General features: G+C 40.8%; 1 protein-coding gene across 3 annotated transcripts in view; it reads left to right on the top strand.

Moving 5' to 3' along the window:
• The window catches only part of LOC149138115 (HAD-superfamily hydrolase, subfamily IG, 5'-nucleotidase), a 619402-nt gene that overhangs the window by 208930 nt on the left and 393155 nt on the right, over positions 1-17317 (top strand). The window lies entirely within an intron of this gene.

Below are 17317 nucleotides of genomic sequence, written 5' to 3'. Positions count from 1 at the left end.
TAGCCATACATGTTAAGACAACCGTATAGTTTTCAAATGGAAATTGTGAAGTTACAACACGTAATTTAATTTCACTGTTAGAAATGGAAATAACTAGAGGCTGGCTAAATATACGGAAACTTGGAAAGGAGATTTAGTGGGCCTGTAGGGTCCCCAAGGGTTTAAAATGGCTCTGATACCAGATTGTAATACCCTAACATTGGAATTTAACTACTGAACTTAATTTAACGATTTATACCAATTCTAATGCTCTAATGTTTGCAATTTAACGAGGTATTCTAAATTTAACAATTCATTTGTAAGTACTTACCTGAAAATCTCGTTTGAAAGTAGTTCTGGTCTATTGTTGCTCTCGCTCCTGCTACTAAACGATCGTTTCCTCCCGGCCTATCTGGGATCAACTTATCTGGTTCCCAGATCTAGAAGACTTCAAAATTGAGGTCTTTTGGCCCCTTTGCCCAAAACCCCAAGAAAAAATGCTCAAACTTTCTTTTTGTCTGTGACTCTTTTGACACTTCCTCCTCTGTCTCTGAGACTAGAAAAATGAAACGGTACCCCTCATGCCCTCGGTCTCCTTATATTTACCCAATGTTGTTAAAATTGGCAGCTAGGGCAAAACTTCATGCGGGTCATCTTATTCATGGCTGATAATATTTTTATTAGATTCCTCTTGTCGAGAGGTGTAGGATTGATATAAAGATTATCTGATTCCGATAAGTATTCATTGAGATATGAATTTATTTTGATTATGGAATTATTATCAAGCCGACCTACAACTCATGTAGGCTCAGCAGTCCAACAGTCGCATCTATTCAAACACCAATGTTGTGTATAAATATAGGAGGAATTTTCCTCATTTGGACTATCTCATCTCATCACATCTCTCTCTCTCTACTGCGCAAAAAGAGTCTCTTCTCTACTACGCAGAAAAGGGTCACTCCCTCACACATGTGAAGCCGGAAGCTGCTGAAACTGAAACTGCAACTGCAGAAGTAAAGATTGACCTGCGTGGACTAGAAGATCTCCTCATCTGAACTACGCTGTAGGTTCATCTGAACCTCCTCTGAAAGCCGCAACTTTTGGTGGTGGAATCAAGTCAATCCGACGGAGAGTTTGCAAGATATCGACTTCCCTAGTTTGAAGCCGGAAGTTGCTGAAACTGAAGTTGCAACTGCAGAAGTAAAGATTGACCTGCGTGGACTAGAAGATCCCCTCATCTGAACTGCGCTGTAGGTTCATTTGAACCTCCTCTGAAAGCCACAACTTTTGGTGGTTGAATCAAGTCAATCCAACAGACGGTTTGCAAGATATCGACTGCCCTAGTTTGAAGCCTAAAGCTGCCGAAACTGAAACTACAACTGCAGAAGTAAAGTTTGACCTGCGTGGACTAGAATATCTCCTCATCTGAACTGCACTGTAGGTTCATCTGAACCTCCTCTGGAAGCCACAACTTTTGGTGGTGGAATCAAGCCGATCTGACGGTCGGTTTGTGAGATATCGTCTGCCCTAGTTTGATGATGAAGTCGCTAATGCTGATGCTGCTGATCTAGGGTTTGCTACTGATGATATGAATCAGATTTATTGTACTATTTCTCTCTGCTGAATTATTGAAGATAAAAAAAGATTTGATCAAAGGGTTTCCCCACACATTGTGGGGTTTGTCTCTGGCTAGCGGCCACATCTTGTGTCTCTTGTCTTGGCTTGTTTTCTGTCGATCGTTTAATGTTCTATCTGCACTTTACTTTATGTACGTGATTGCTAATCTGTGAAATATAATAGGGAAAAGAAGTAAATTGTTATAAGCATAGAACATACCATAACTTAACATGGGATCAGAGCTGAGGTGAAGACAAAGCTCGAGCAAGAGCAAGAGCAATCACCAAAGAGAAGATTGGCAAAGGCTATCCTAAAAGAAGTATGGGGTCTTCAACACTCTTTCCTGCTGAAGACAAGCTCCGTGAGAAAGCTGACTATCACCAAAGAGAAGATTGGCAAGGCTATCCTAAAAGAAGTATGGGGTCTTCAACACTCTTTCCTGCTGAAGACAAGCTCCGTGAGAAAGCTGACTATCACGGATGGAAGATGTCTATCGATCTAACCCTTGAGGATCAAGGAGTGTTGGATCACGTGAGAGGCAATAGTGTTGAGCTTCCATCAAATGCACCTCCTGCTACCAGGAACAAATGGAAGAATGGAGAAATTAAAGCGAAGAAGATCATCCAGGACTCTATCAACAAGCGCTTGGTGGCCTACATCTCTGAACTAGACACCTCCAAGGAAATCTACGACAGACTGGTGTGTTTATTTAAAGTTAATGATGCAAATCAAGTCTTGTTTCTTAGAAATACGTTGAGGGAAATCAAGAAGGGTAAAGATGAGAGTATGCAAGCATACTTCTTAAGAATCACCGAGATCAAGAATGATCTGCTATATATTGGGGAAACTATTACTAACAAGGAAATAGCACTCACAACTCTTAGAGGATTACCATCTGAATGGTACGTGTTCAAGACTACTCTTCTGAACAATAATGTAATTCCTGGTTTCGAGGAATTAATGGCTAGATGCATTCAAGAAGAAACAAGGGTAGAAGAGCAAGAAATGCCCATGCCTAAAGGTCCTCCTGCTACCTTTTCTTCTCATGCTAAGAAAATAAATAATTCTGGGACAAAATCAAAAGGAAAGGTTGGACCTAAGGGTGGAAGAAACGGACGATGTTACATTTGCAATAAAGCAGGTCACTATGCAAGGGAATGCCCTGATAGAAAGGACTCTCACCGTGACGATGATCACAATCCCTGTCATGGTAATCGAAGGGATGAAAAATTCAATAGCAAAGGTAAAAGGAATTCTGGAAATCAAGGAAGAGGACAACCATTCAAGAAGGCTAGAAATTCCAGGATGTATTAAATGCACCTAACCTCAACAAGAACCTGGGGTCCATCTCGGCAATGGAAGACAAAGGCTACAAGGTAACCTTCAGCGATGGGAAGGTACGTATATGGAAAAATAATGTTATAGATGCCTTTACTCTTGGGTTTCATGTTGATTCATTATATCAGGTCGATGGAAGCCCACTAGGTGTCATATATTATGACACATCTCTTTAGTCCAAACTTTGGCATCGGAGGTTTGCCCACCTTCATTATAAAGCTCTACCCGGTGTAAGACAAATGGTGACACGGATGCCCGAATTCCGAGAAAATGGTGACAGGGATGCCCGAATTCCGAGTATAGAAAGAAGGTGTATGTCGAGGATGTGCCGAAGGAAAGCTCAAAAGGGGACCATTCCCCTCGAGCCAAAGCAAGACCTCCGATATATTACAGTTGGGTCACTCAGGCATATCTGAGGCTGGCATTAAGAGGGAGACTACTACACCACATACTCCTGAGCAGAATGGTGTGGCGGAAAGGAAGAACCGTACGATTGTGGAAGCTGTCTCTATGGATAGATGATGCCTGATGTGGAGGAACCCATGGATTTTATTTATCTTCCTGAGCCTCCCTCTTCTAGGAAGAGGCCTTCATGGCTTAGGGGGATACTTGATGATGCTGAAAGACACGCCGCACCCCGAGGAACCTTTCGAGAAAGTAAGAAACCTAACAGGTATCAGGGATACCTGACCATCATGGGCACAATTATACAAAATGAGCCTTCATCATTCATAAATGCCGTCAAGCATTAAGTATGGAAGGATCCTATGACCGAAGACTAGAAGTCTATTATGAAGAATGATGTCTGGGAAATAGTTCCCAGACCCCAGGACAAGACAGTTGTTACTTCCAAATGGCTTTACAAGATAAAGCATGTAGCAGATGGAAGTACGGAAAAGTATAAGGCTCGTTTTGTTGCTCGTGGTTTCTCCCAGAAGGAAGGTATAGACTATGATGTGATATTTGCCCCTGTTGCCAGATATACGACCATCCTCTCGATCATAGCCCTTGCGGCTTCACAAGGATGGAACCTACATCAGATGGATGTCGAGACCGCGTTCTTGCATGGTTCGATCAAAGAAGAGGTCTATGTGGAGCAACCCGAAGGATTTGAGTTTTATGATCGAAAATCTCATCTATGCAGGTTGAAGAAGGCTCTCTATGGCCTGAAGCAAGCACCCCGAGCATGGTATGAGAGGATTGATAGCTACTTGATGAAGTTGGGATTCACTAGGAGTGAAGCCGATCCTAACCTTTACTTTAAGGTTGAAGATGACAAGCCTTTCACACTGGTGCTGTATGTGGATGACCTCTTTCTAACAGGTGCAGACCCTCTCATCCACAAATGTAAGAGGGAGTTGGCTTCTGAATTTGAAATGAAGGACCAAGGACTTGAAGTGTGGCAGAAGCCAAGGGAAATTTTCCTATCTCAAGGAAAATATGTGGTAAAGATATTGGAAAGATTCGGTATGATGGACTACAAGCCTGTGACTACCTCGAGGATCTTAACTTTTAGAAGTTATATGGTAGTGATGTCAGACCAGATTTGGGAAATGCCTCTAAGTTTCATAAACTCTTTCGCATTGATGTTCTTGGTGAACCTCCATTCGAACATATGTTTTGCAGTTAGTATTGTGAGCTCATATTTGGTTGAGCTTCACTGGATTGATGCCAAGAATCTTCTGAGATATCTTCGTGGCACAATTACTAATGGGTTAAGATACACTGCTGGAGATGTGAGACTACTTGGATATACTGATGCTGATTGGGTAGGCAGTGTGGTGGACCGTAAGAGCACTTCCGGGTGCTGTTTGACCTTGGGATTTGCTTCGATATCTTGGAGGAGCAGGAAGCAGAAGTCGGTGGCTTTGAGCACCGCCGAAGCAGAATATATTGCTGCTAGCATGGCCTCTTGTGAAGCAATCTGGTTGTGAAAGCTCTTTAGTGAGCTGTTTGGATTTACATTGGATACCACTGTGATTCTCTGTAACAACTAGAGGTGGGATTCGATTATTGAGGAATCCTGTATTCATTGATTGCTCCAGCAGATAGACATCATCTGGGATATGGTAAGTCGATGAGCAAGGAGGCTCCATCGCATTAAGATGATGTACAAGTCAATACACCTTGTCAAAGCCCCAAGGAAAGATCTAATCTATGATTTTCCCAAATGACTTGGAGTCGTCATGAAACCCTTGTACAAGGGTCCTGCATGTTGCATATGTTGAGCTCTGGGAGCTCTGAGGGCTTGCGGTTCTTACTGGAGCAACATACGACCACAGGGTGACTCACCCTCCCATGGTGGTGCGCACTGGAACAAGATGATTCGCTCTCTTGTGGGACAAGATGATTCGCTCTCTTGTGGAACAGGATGATTTGCTCTCCTGTGTAGCAAGGTGATTAGTTCTCTTGTGAGGCCTGGATTGATGTGTTCTCCATGGCGGCCTGGATTGATGTGTTCTCCATGGCGTTTGTAGCAGGATTGATGTGTTCTCCATGGCGATTGTAGCAGGATTGATGTGTTCTCCTATGAGGCCTGGATTAATGTGTTCTCCATGGCGATTGTAGCAGGATTGATGTGTTCTCCTGTGAGGCATGGATTGATGTGTTTTCCATGGTGATTGTAGTAGGATTGATGTGTTCTCTTGCGAGGACAGGATTGATTAGTGCTCTTGTCGAGGCATCCTACCCATGCAGTCTAGGACTCATGGGAAGTACCTCTCATCTAATTAATGAGCAGGGAAATGAAGTTAGGGACCATAGTGGTACCGATGGATGCATTGCTGTATCTACCATACTCCCTACGCTAGGATGACGTCCATTGATTTGGGATCAATGATACTGGTTTGGGACCAGTGGTAGGAGTTGTACCATACTATGACACTGACTTCAGGGCGGTTGAGACTGGTCTGGGACCAATGGTACATACTCTGAGACTGACTTCGTGTCAGTGCAGTACTGGTCTGGGACCAGTGAGAGTGGTACATACTATGATGCTGACTTCGGGTCGGTTGAGACTGGTCTGGGACTAGTGGTACACTCTCTGAGACTGCGATACTGGTCTGGGACTAGTGGTAGGAGTGGTACTTACTATGACGTTGACTTTGGGTTAGTTGAGACTGGTCTGGGACTAGTGGTACGCACTCTGAGACTGACTTTGAGTCAGTGGAGGATGATACTGGTCTGGGACCAGTGGAGTTGTACTCACTATGATGCTGACTTCGAGTTGGTTGAGACTGGTTTGGGACCAGTGGTACATACTCTGAGACTGACTTTGAGTCAGTATGATACATCCTCGATCATTTCTTCTTCTTCATAATTCGGACAAAAGCAGAGTAGAACAAAACAAAGCAAAGCAGCGCATAACAGAGCAGAGCCGTACAGATCAGTACAGGGCAGAACAAGACAAAGCAGAACAGGCAGAATAGAGCAGAGCAGGGCAAGGGTCAGGCTGTACAGGGCAGTGCATTTGATGGATGAATAGTAACGACCGATAGACAGATTGTAGATGAAGTTCTCCCTAGTTGAGAGGGAGTGTTAAAATTGGCAACTAGGATAAAACTTCTTGTGGGCCATCTTATTCATGGCTGATAATATTTTTATTAGATTCCTCTCGTCGAGAGGTGTACATGTGATTGCTAATCTGTGGAATATAATAAGGAAAAGAAGTAAATTGTTATAAGCTAGAACATACCATAACTTAACAAATGTCCACAGTCTCAAAGCCCTCTTTCGAAGACCTTCCCATCGCCGTCATTTACATAAATTTTTAAACTCCACCGTTGCCTCCTGCTGGTATGATAACCACTGGCTTTAAATAAATGAGTTAAAATGAAGTTTTGTCTTAATGCACTTTAACCAAGTTATATTAATTAATATACTATACTAATGTCATTTTTACATTAATTAATGAGTATACTAATTAATAAGGTTTATTATTATATTTATATTAATTAATGAGTATGTTAGTTAATAAGGTTTATTATTATGAGAATTATATTAGTTAATAAACTTATTAATTGATGTATTACTTTAGAATACACTTTGGATGATATTATAGAGTTCTAAGCTCAATACATTTATTACTTTTGATAGTTAGGTATTTAATTTGGTATTAACTATTTATTATGATGGTGGTATACATATCAGGTACCCCACTTAATTATTCATTACATTCTGATGAGTTATATATTTACTTAGCATTTCCTATAATTAATTCATTACCCTATATTTGGACATTTAGTTAGTATGTATACTAGTGTTGTGCATGCGATGTATGCATATGTAGCTCTCATATGCATGCTAATACTCCTATGCTCACTTTAATTCAAGATAGGCCATTACAGGTCCCTTGTCTTCTATGAGATAGGACGATATTGGCGCAGGAACCGGGTGATGGCCATATGATAGAGGTAGAGCTCATGCTTGCTTTTGCCCATGTGCTAATTTGAAAGACCTGACCATTTTTTGCATTTTGATTTTTCTGTTTTTTGCTTGTGGCCATCATATGCCCTTTCCTTTCTTTTAGCTGCATCAACCTCCCAGGGTGCATTTCCTGCCCCTACCCAAGGTTTGAGGATATGTGTATGCCAAATCCCAATGATCCAATGGTTAATTGACTTAAAGAATAGAGGTGGAATATGGGCTCATAATGTAAGATGGAAAGTGGTAAGTATGGAATATGGATAGATGGGGCTACACTATCTCAATCATGGCTTCCCAAGTAATACCCCTTCCTAAAGCCATGGGCCATGATGGGAGGTCCAAATGGACTAGGATTGAAAACTAACCCCCCATTTAATGTGAGGTTACAAGACTACGACGAAGACCCTTCTTTATTCCAAGTTACCCCGTATTCCATGGCAAAATGCCCAAATACAAACAAGCATAAGCACCTGATTGCAAATGAATAAAGTATCTTTTGATCATAAGCCCACCTTCCAACATGTGCTCTTGACAAATGGGTGAGGAAACATATCATTGATGCAGGCGGCGAAGATATGAATGGCACGTCACATCAGCTACAAAGTGGCTCTCAGGGGTTGTTGGCTGACGATTGGAAGAGATGAATAGGAAAAAGGATTCGCCTTGGGGTCACCCACTTTTGGTGGGTAACATCTGGCTTCAACTAGGACATGAGCTCATTGTAGAGCCACAGAGCGCATGATACATGTAGTTGAACGGGGAGTTCATGAAAACTCCAACAATCTCCTGGGATTGCAGACCTGTAACCAGTCTTCCATCCTTCCTGAGCTACGCATGTGACTTGGAAGACCTTGTATGCTAGCCATTTGCTCATTTGGAGGGATTGATCTTGCTTTGAGGAGTTTATTGAGCTATTTTCTTGCTTGGAGGAGACTATGGAGTTATTTGACCTATTTTCTCCTTGTTTTGTTGGTGACATCTCCTCTTATAGGAAACTTTGCACATGTGGCATAACTACTTCACCTGTTTATGTATTAATTGACCTTGTCCTCATTTGTTAGTTGGAGGATAAATGCTTTTTATGATTTCCTAGGCCATATCTAGGGGTTTATCCCTAGAAAAATATTATTGTATTGAAAGGTCGATTGAGGCTCAACTCTATATAAGAGGCTTGTTACTTGTTCCTGTGCAAATTTTTCTCCTATGATGCATATTTCCAGCTAACATCCACACATGTTCTTCACCTCTCGACAACATAGATCATTCTTCCATGATCCACATTGTACAAATGATTATGATTCTCTTTATACAATAGCCCCTCAAATGCCTTTTCCACATGTATCATTTTGAGCCCATTATTAAATTTCCTTGAAACTCTGCAACTACTTAGATGAATTAGTGAAAACAAGGCAACTGAAAACTGGAACCAAATTTACTTTCACCTAGATACAAAGTCTCTGAAAAATTTATAAGTAGTGGATAAACACCAGAGATAAGAACACATGAACACAAATTAATACACTTGTTTACCTAGGAAACCCAAAATGGAAAACCTGCTTTCTTTGTTGTGGTATTTTATTGACTGTTCTTGAGCAGTTGGATCTATTACAATTCACCTATGTTGCACGAAACTTCTAGGAACTCGGCGTTTCGGGCCGTACCCATACCCGAAACTCCGAAACTTCGCTGAAACTCGGCCGAAACTCCACCATCATGTAATCATCTATGATAATTAATATAGACTTGTTTTTCTTTCTAAATTATCATCTTTGGGTCTTATTCCCTTTTTTCTTGCAAAGATAATGTGTTATTCACTTATTTATATATATATATCTTTTTATATATACATATATGACGTTTCGGCTGACGTTTCGATCGACATTTCCAGTTTTGGGAGGTGACGTTTCTAAACGTACCTGTTTCGGAAACTCTAAAATGTTTCAGCGTTTCATGCAACTTAGCAATTCACGCTGCTTACTGCAACCAACAATCTGTCTTTGAGAACACAATTGTTCTCCTGCCGAATAACCTTGACTTGCCCTGAGAATCCATGATTCTTGCTTCTATTTACTTGCGCACTAGCTCCTATTTCTTAGTGCACACTGAGCTCCTATTTCCTAACACAAATCTCCTTTTTCGTTGCACACTTGATCTCCTAAATCCTAGCACAATTAAGCTCCTAAATTTGTGCGCACTTGCTCCTCAAGAATACGCACTCCACACAAAGAATTGATCTCACAAATTTATGAATTATGTTCCTTCGTCCTCCTCTTTATAGATAAAATTCGAGCATGCTAGAAGGTCTAGTGTTAGTTTTTGTTTGGGGTTGCAACGGATAAGCGTTTTGGTCTCTATGGTGTCTAACAAGCTAAGGAACACGAGATCTCTAAAACCCGAAATGGTCTCACGAGAAAAGACTTGGAGACACCTCAATTAAATTAATTAGCGAATAATCAAATATTTCCTATGTCTAACTTAGGAAAATTGGTTAATTAAAGTTAATTAATTGGAGGAATTTGGTTTTGTTCTAGAGAGTTCCAAAAAAGTTAATTGACGGAATCAAGATGATCTTAGCCATCGGTTGAGATGTGATCGTGGCCATTGAACTCCTGTTACCCACCACCTGTGGGTAGTGTATATAGGAGAAAATGTTTCTCCTAGATGGTCCTTAGTTGATAGCCAACAACCCCCTTGTAGCCATTGGATAGCTCGATGTGCCATTTTCTCCGCCACTTGAGCTAGCCATGTGGTCCCTTGCCCATCTATTATGAACATATGTTTGAAGGTGGGCCTCCCAACCCTAAAGGTATGAGTTTTCATTGGTTTGGTTGAGTAATTTTGTTTACTTTTCATGGACACTTTTGGGCATGGATTGATGGGGGGATTTAGCAGAAAGAGTGAGCTAGGTCTGTGCTCTTGTCTCTTTTACCCGATTTGGTGTTTAGCCTTGTATCCTAGTCCCATGCAATCTCCTTTACTGGCCACTAGATTTAGGGTTGGCACTACACGAGAAATCTCGATTTTGGTTGCGTGGTCCCGCTTCACGACACCATATACATTGCCCTTTTCCACTCATTTTGACCCCATTCATCATTTATCATGTCCGGGTCCACATTTGTCTACTGGGTCCACATAGGGTTAACCTCCCCTTCCCCTTGCCCACACCTTGGGTCAGATTTGGAATGATGCCCCGAAAATTGATGCAGCTAAAAAGAAAAGAAAAAACACAATTTGGCCACTCTCAACAGGAAAATGTACGACAAGATGCAAAAGATGGCCAGGACATACAAATTTAGCACATGGGCAATAGCCAAACATAAGCTCTACTCCTCATATATGGCCATCACCCTGGTTCGGTGGGCCCTAGATGAGCCTCCTCCACATTAAGGAACCTATGATTGTCCCAACCCCTTAAAAGGGGATACCTATTGCTATATACCACGAATCATGCTCTCATCCCCTAGAGCCCCGAGTAGTTACGAAGACAAATCAATAAAAGACAAAAGGCATATGAAGAAGGGTGGAAAAGCAAAGGCCGGGGTAACTTATGTACCACGGTTGCTCCCTCGTACGCTCATATACCCAAGTGTGGGCTTCCCTCATTATAGCTACCCTTTGTCCCATTGCAAGTTGCTTGGATCATTCCCTTGACCCCTACTTCGTTCCATTATTATGTCGCTTGCCATCTTCCACTTGATGGATGTACCATGGACATGTCACCCCCTTTAAAGGCTGAAACCGCTTAATATGGTCCTTGGCTAACCCCCTTATTGAGCTTAGAGACACTTGTACATGCCAAAGCCCACTGTGGAAGGGTGTGCCACCATGAAGTGCCTCATTGATTCCATGATTTGTAAACACTTTTACTTTATTATTCTATTGATTTGTTGTATTGGAGGAAAAGGGGATGCATTGGATCTTATGCAGGGTTGCAGGTGGATTTTCATTTGGGGCTTGGTCTCCCTATAAGGGGTACTAACCCTCAAGAGGGCCACATAGGCACTTGTAAGGTGAGCATTGCAGGCCATGGGCCTCCTCCATAGCAAAAAATACTTCATGGTTCCCCAACACCGATCATTGATTGCTCGTGTTCCACCTTTTTGGATGAGGATGATGCACCTGGCTCATTATGCCTAGCTGACACCATATTTGCACCATATACTTGGTAGATGTTCCAGGGTCCAGAGGATGTCTCCCGCTGCAGAGGGAGGACTTATGTCTTCCTCTTAGCCCTTATAGATGGTCTACAGGAATTCCGATCGACTTGGAGACCCATGAGGATGTCTTTGTGCCCCCACACCCACCTGGGAGCACCACATGTTCTTGCTTGGAAAATAAGGGGCCAACCTCTTGTCCACTATATTTGGAGTCCATTGTCTCATCATGGCACACCTTGGACTTCATTTGGCCTTCTCAATGGCCCAACGACTGATTATGTTGATCATCCTGCCCTCTTGTGAGGCTTATCTTTATGTTATTGAGCTATTTGGTGGGATTGTCACCAAAAGTTTTGTTATTATGCACATTATATTATTTTAGGGGCATTATTAGTCCAAATTAGGCCATTCGAATTCATTAGAGATTGTATAAATAGATGAGCGGTCATTCATTCTCTCATCATCACTTGGATAGGGGTTATTAGCTCTTGTCAGATTTTTGCTATCTCTTTTGGAGGACAAGTTTCGATGATATGGATGAATTTTGATGTTTGGATCTCTCTCTCTTGTCTTGTTGCTTCATTACTGGGATAATTTGTTGATTGGATATACTCTTTTGTACATGTAAGTGCTCTTTTCATGCTTATTCTTGTTATTTACTTTGTCACATGGATGTTCTTCGGATTTTCACTATACAAGTCTGAAATTTATTGCTATTGGTGGAAATTTTGATCTTTTATAGCGCTGAATCATGTCATGGGCCATGTATGAATGGGTGAATGTTCCTAGAGATAATTTGTGTTAAATACATTTTGATAAGTCATCAATTATTGCAAATCGAAGTATAAAGTCCTTGAAGTAGCTGCTCTCATGCCCCAATGCCATGCAAAGTTGCTTGAAGGCCTCCCGCAAAGGGTGAATTGTTTCCGAACATTAAAATCTCATTGACTCCATCTCTCCCAAAGGGCAAGGCACTAATCCTCCATAGGTGGTCAGTTTCAAAACTTATTTCTATCACCTCTGCTTCTCTTTCTAGGCCTAGCCTCCATAGGTCACATAAAGCATCAATTATCTCACATTCTAGCCATCAAAAGACTTTGTTCTCTTGTCCTCCACGACGCTAAGGTTTTCTCTAGAGGCTCTCCAAATTTCACGAAATTCCGACAGTGGGATCTCGAGATATTGCAAGCCCTGGCCCAAGAATCATCTCTTGCCCTAGGTTTCCCTTGGCTAGTGACCTCATTTGGATCATTGCATTCTATTCTAAGAAGATTTGTCCATTGATCGTCTTCTCTTCCACAATTAGGTCAAGCCCCTCCTTGAGTGATCAAATCCACCTCCTTGACCTAATTCTGGGTCCACTTGGTCCTGTGTGGTCATGCAACTTTATAACTCTAACTCCACAAAGACCACACAAAGACCAAGTCTCCATAAAGGTTTCTAGGCTTAGTAATCATCTTTTCAAGATACATTCCCAAACCCTAACCTTAGGAATCCTTCTAGCCCTTCCTAGAGAGCCTATCACCTTGCTTCCTAAGCAACAATGTTACTTGGGAGCGAGAGCAAAAACGGGTGCGGGAGCGACATTTTCAGAAGCTCCTGGTTTGGGAGCGAATCCCATAGCATTTTTTATATTATATATATATATATATATTTTATATTTTTTATATTTTGATACATATATGTCTACAAAAACATGTAGAATAATGAATTAGATATAACAAACATAAAAAAACATAGATTGAACCATATAACAACGATCATCTATAAGTTATAATCTTCATCAACCACGTCCACAAGTTAGTTCATAGTAACATACAACATATTGAGTCTCATGATTCATCAATCTTAAAGTTTCAAGCTTTCAAAATTCAATATATAACATTTATCATCATTGATCACCAAAGTTGTACTTGTAAGTTAAGTGTAACCATTACAACAAATAATATCTAACATGAAATGAAATGTTATAAAATGAAATGAAATGAAACAACTTTCAACTTTCATGAAGCATCTTCATTACTAATGAGTTATAATTGCCAACTTCAAACTTGAATTGTCATATATTTGTTTAAAAAAATATCATAATAAATATTAAAGAGTCAATAGTTACAAAAACTACTAGAAACTAGAAAAGACAAGTAAATCTATTATCTATTTCTTATGCTTGGGCCTCTTGCCACCACGAGAAATGTCTAATTTTTTAGTCTTGTCGGAAAATCAGGATCTTTGTCATTAATATTACCCTCTAAGAATTAATATCCAGAGGTATCTTTGTCATTACCTCCGTATACGTATAGGGATCTTTGTCATTAATATCACCCTCTAAGCATTAACATAAGATAGAAAAAGCATAGCATGTCAAGTCAAGATTTTGTTTGAGTGGTGTGTACATTTTTAGGAGGGTCATGATAGAGGAGTTCGACAACCACTGTCACTAACATCGAGGTACATAGAGGGATTGGTGCTCTTGATTAAATACGAGTTCCATACCCTAATACATGACAAAATTCAATGGAAACATTGCTATCCCCCAATCCTGAAATCCTGAAAAACTGATAAGTCTGCTGGATTTTGAATGAAATCTAAAATTCTACTTTCTCCATATGAAATCCAGTGAGGTCAGAACCACTCTCAAACATCCTGAGTCATTTCATGGTAATGTTAAAAATTTAAGTAAAAGGATGAAAATGAAAATTAAGGAGAATGTCACTTTTACTTTAAAAAAATTGCATTTCGAACATTACTGCAAATTTTTTTTCGCAAAAAAGGCTAAATGTTCCCGAAATCACTCCCTAGTCACTCCCGCCCGGAGCGCATATTGGGAGCGGGATCGGGGGGGGGGGGGGTGGCGCATCCCCGCAACACTGCTAAGCAAGAAAGCCATTCAATTGAGTCTCTCGTGTGAATAGGCCTTGGGAATCACTCCTCATCTTCTTATTAACCTATTCATGTAATGATTCCTCTTTATACCAGGTCTCCTCCCATCAGTGAAAGTTCTAAAAGAGAAGGGAGACTTAGCTGAGGTGACAGTGGGCTATCTCTCCATTGTTTCCTTTGACCTAGTAGTTTCCCTTTAGGATCCTCTCCTAGGACTTCTGCTAGTTTGAGTGGTAACATTTTGGCGTTGTTGCTGGGAAGGAAGCAGGTTTGCCTCCCTAGTGAATCATTGAGGAACTGATTCATTGATGGCAATTCAAAATTCCTCTTGCGACTCCATAATGAAATCAAGCAAGTGGAAAGGAATCAATAATGAAATAGGTATTCCCCTAGGAACAAGAGATATTGAAGGCTGTTGGAAAATCAAGGAAATTGTAGATTAAGGTTGATTTTCCTTGCTTGATAATTATCTGTGATATTTGTTGGCTTTTTATTATTTAGTTTTACTTCTTCATCAAGCAATTACCAAAACATGAAGATCACAAAGACACGAAGAACAAAATATATTAGGCTTCGAGCTAGGGAAAAACCCCACAATTGGGGAAAAGTTGAAAACCCAAACAATCCTCTTATCATAGAATCATATCAAAATGAGACTTCCAAGACCCAAAGACTAAACCTCCTCCAAGCACCAATTAAGCCCTCCAAAAGTCTTCTTCATGTTGATTTGGGGTAGCATCGGATGTGCTCTAGCCATGAAAATTGGTGGAGAGGCTAAAGCACATGAGATCTCCAATACCTAGAAATGGTTTGGACAGATTTTAAAGAGTTTGGAAGATATTAAAATAATTAATATTTTTAATGGAGTCCCTAAGTCTAAACTTAGGGAAAATAAAATATTAATGTGAATTAATATAAAACTGTGTTAGAAGGGTCCAAAAGTCATGGATGAAGCCATAGTTAATATTAGCCATTGATTAGGGACTTAATCTCGACTATTGAATTGTCAACGAGAAAAGTATAAGAGGAGGCTTGAGTGTCACTTGGAGAACACACCGAGTTGATCAAGAATTCGATTTTATGGGGCAGGGCTTGCTAAGGAAATCGAAGGAGTGATCAGAGTTGCAGCTGAGGGGTAGTGAATACCGAAGCAGAGAGGCATAGAGGGTACCAGGAGCATCAACGCAGAAGCCGGGAGAGAGGGACGCATAGCCAGCTAGAGGCCATGCAGAGGCAGCCAGAAGCCACGTAGAGGCAGCTAGGAGCTGTGCAGTGCCCGAGGAGAGCCAATGTGGGTGACGCAAAGGCTCCAGAGGTCGACGCAGGGCTAGTTGGGTTGACGCTGAGCCAGAGAAGCTGAGGTAGTCCTTAGGGGCTGACGTTAGGCTAGAGAGGCTGAGGAAGTCCCTAGAGGCTGACGCTGGGAGATTTCGTGGGGTTGGGGCAGATTGGAGCTGCGAGCTGTGGGATTGTTCATCTAGGTTTTTTAGTCAGAATATCTGTCTCCGACTGAGAGGTACTATTGCCGAGAGCTTTCTATGTTGGGTGAGCCATTTTTGGCATCCAAATTGTGTTCTGAAACTGCTTAATAATAAAACCCTCAGATAGCTGCACCGGTTTTCCCGCATTTGGTTTTCTCGGGGACATTAGTCCAAAAATAACGGTGTCACTTGTGTTCTTGTTTTTCCCTCAGTTGATGATTTGTATGTGTTGAGCATGTACTTGTATTTATTTTCAGTATTTACATGGTAAATAACTTGTTAATTAATAGAACAAGTAGGAAGAAATAAATCAGAAAGTACATGAAGGATTTCTAATAGATAGACTTAGAAATTCCAACACTTCAATCAAGTCAACGTTTTATCAAGTCAATGATGGTCAAAACTCTCAAATTCTGTTTCAACCAAAGTCTTGATCCTCTACTTCAAGTCTACAATTCGAACCTGCAATCCTCGACCTTGCAACTCACACAAAAACCCTATCATACTCGCACGTGTGAGAAAAGCAGGTCAAAAATTTAAGTCTCCTTCTTCTTCCTTGAGTTTCTCTTCTTTCCTAGGCCTTCGCTTTGCTTTCCTTCTTGTCTTATGCACAGATCGAACTTCCTTGAATGAATGTGCCAAATAGGTCGAAGTCTCTTCCAATATATACACTTCTCAAGGGATCGAATAGGCCTCTCCTAGATTGACTTTCTTTGGCAGGGCCGACTTGGTCTTGGGAGACAAAATTGACTTTCAAGGATAAAAAGTATTTTTTCTTTCTTGTTACAAAATGCCCAAATGGGTCTTTTACACACGAAAAAAACTATTTTGACTTATTGAACCCTAGGAGCATGAAGAACATGCTTGACCTAGATGACAAAACAATTTGAGCATGAAACCCATGCTTGAAAAAGTAATATTCTTTTTCTTCTTTTTGCTTTTGATACAAGTACAAAGATAATTATAAAGACCGAACCTAGTTACTTTTCCAACAAGGACCTCCTCAAAATCAAAGACCTCCTGTCACTTTAGAACCAACCAACATAGTTGATTGTGAGTCCCCTCCATATTGCCAAGCTTGCCAAGATTTTCGTGAGGAAAAGACTTGTGCTAGATACTTTTAAGTGATCAATGATGAACTACCAATCAAGATAACAACAACTACTTGGATATTTGTAACAATTTGTTTGATGGGAGGAAATCTTACCATTTGTCTCGAGAAAATATGAAACAAGTTGAGGACAGGGGAATAAGTTCTATGAAAGCTATTAGGATTTTTGGTAAAGACCCTCTCAAGAAGAGATTGAAAAGATGTGGGAAAGGAAACATTAAGGAATCATTTAGCAATGAAGAAAAGGAAATGTTCCTCAAGTAGATAAACAAAACCTTGTACAATTCCAAAGAAATAATTAAGGCACTAAGTACAAGAATGCCTCAAGG

Source organism: Pinus tabuliformis, chromosome X (genome assembly GCF_031772625.1).
Source record: "Pinus tabuliformis cultivar Carrire ecotype Pingquan chromosome X, CPIR1, whole genome shotgun sequence".
NCBI classification, from domain to species: domain Eukaryota; kingdom Viridiplantae; phylum Streptophyta; class Pinopsida; order Pinales; family Pinaceae; genus Pinus; species Pinus tabuliformis.
This window is presented reverse-complemented; position numbering and strand designations above follow the sequence as displayed.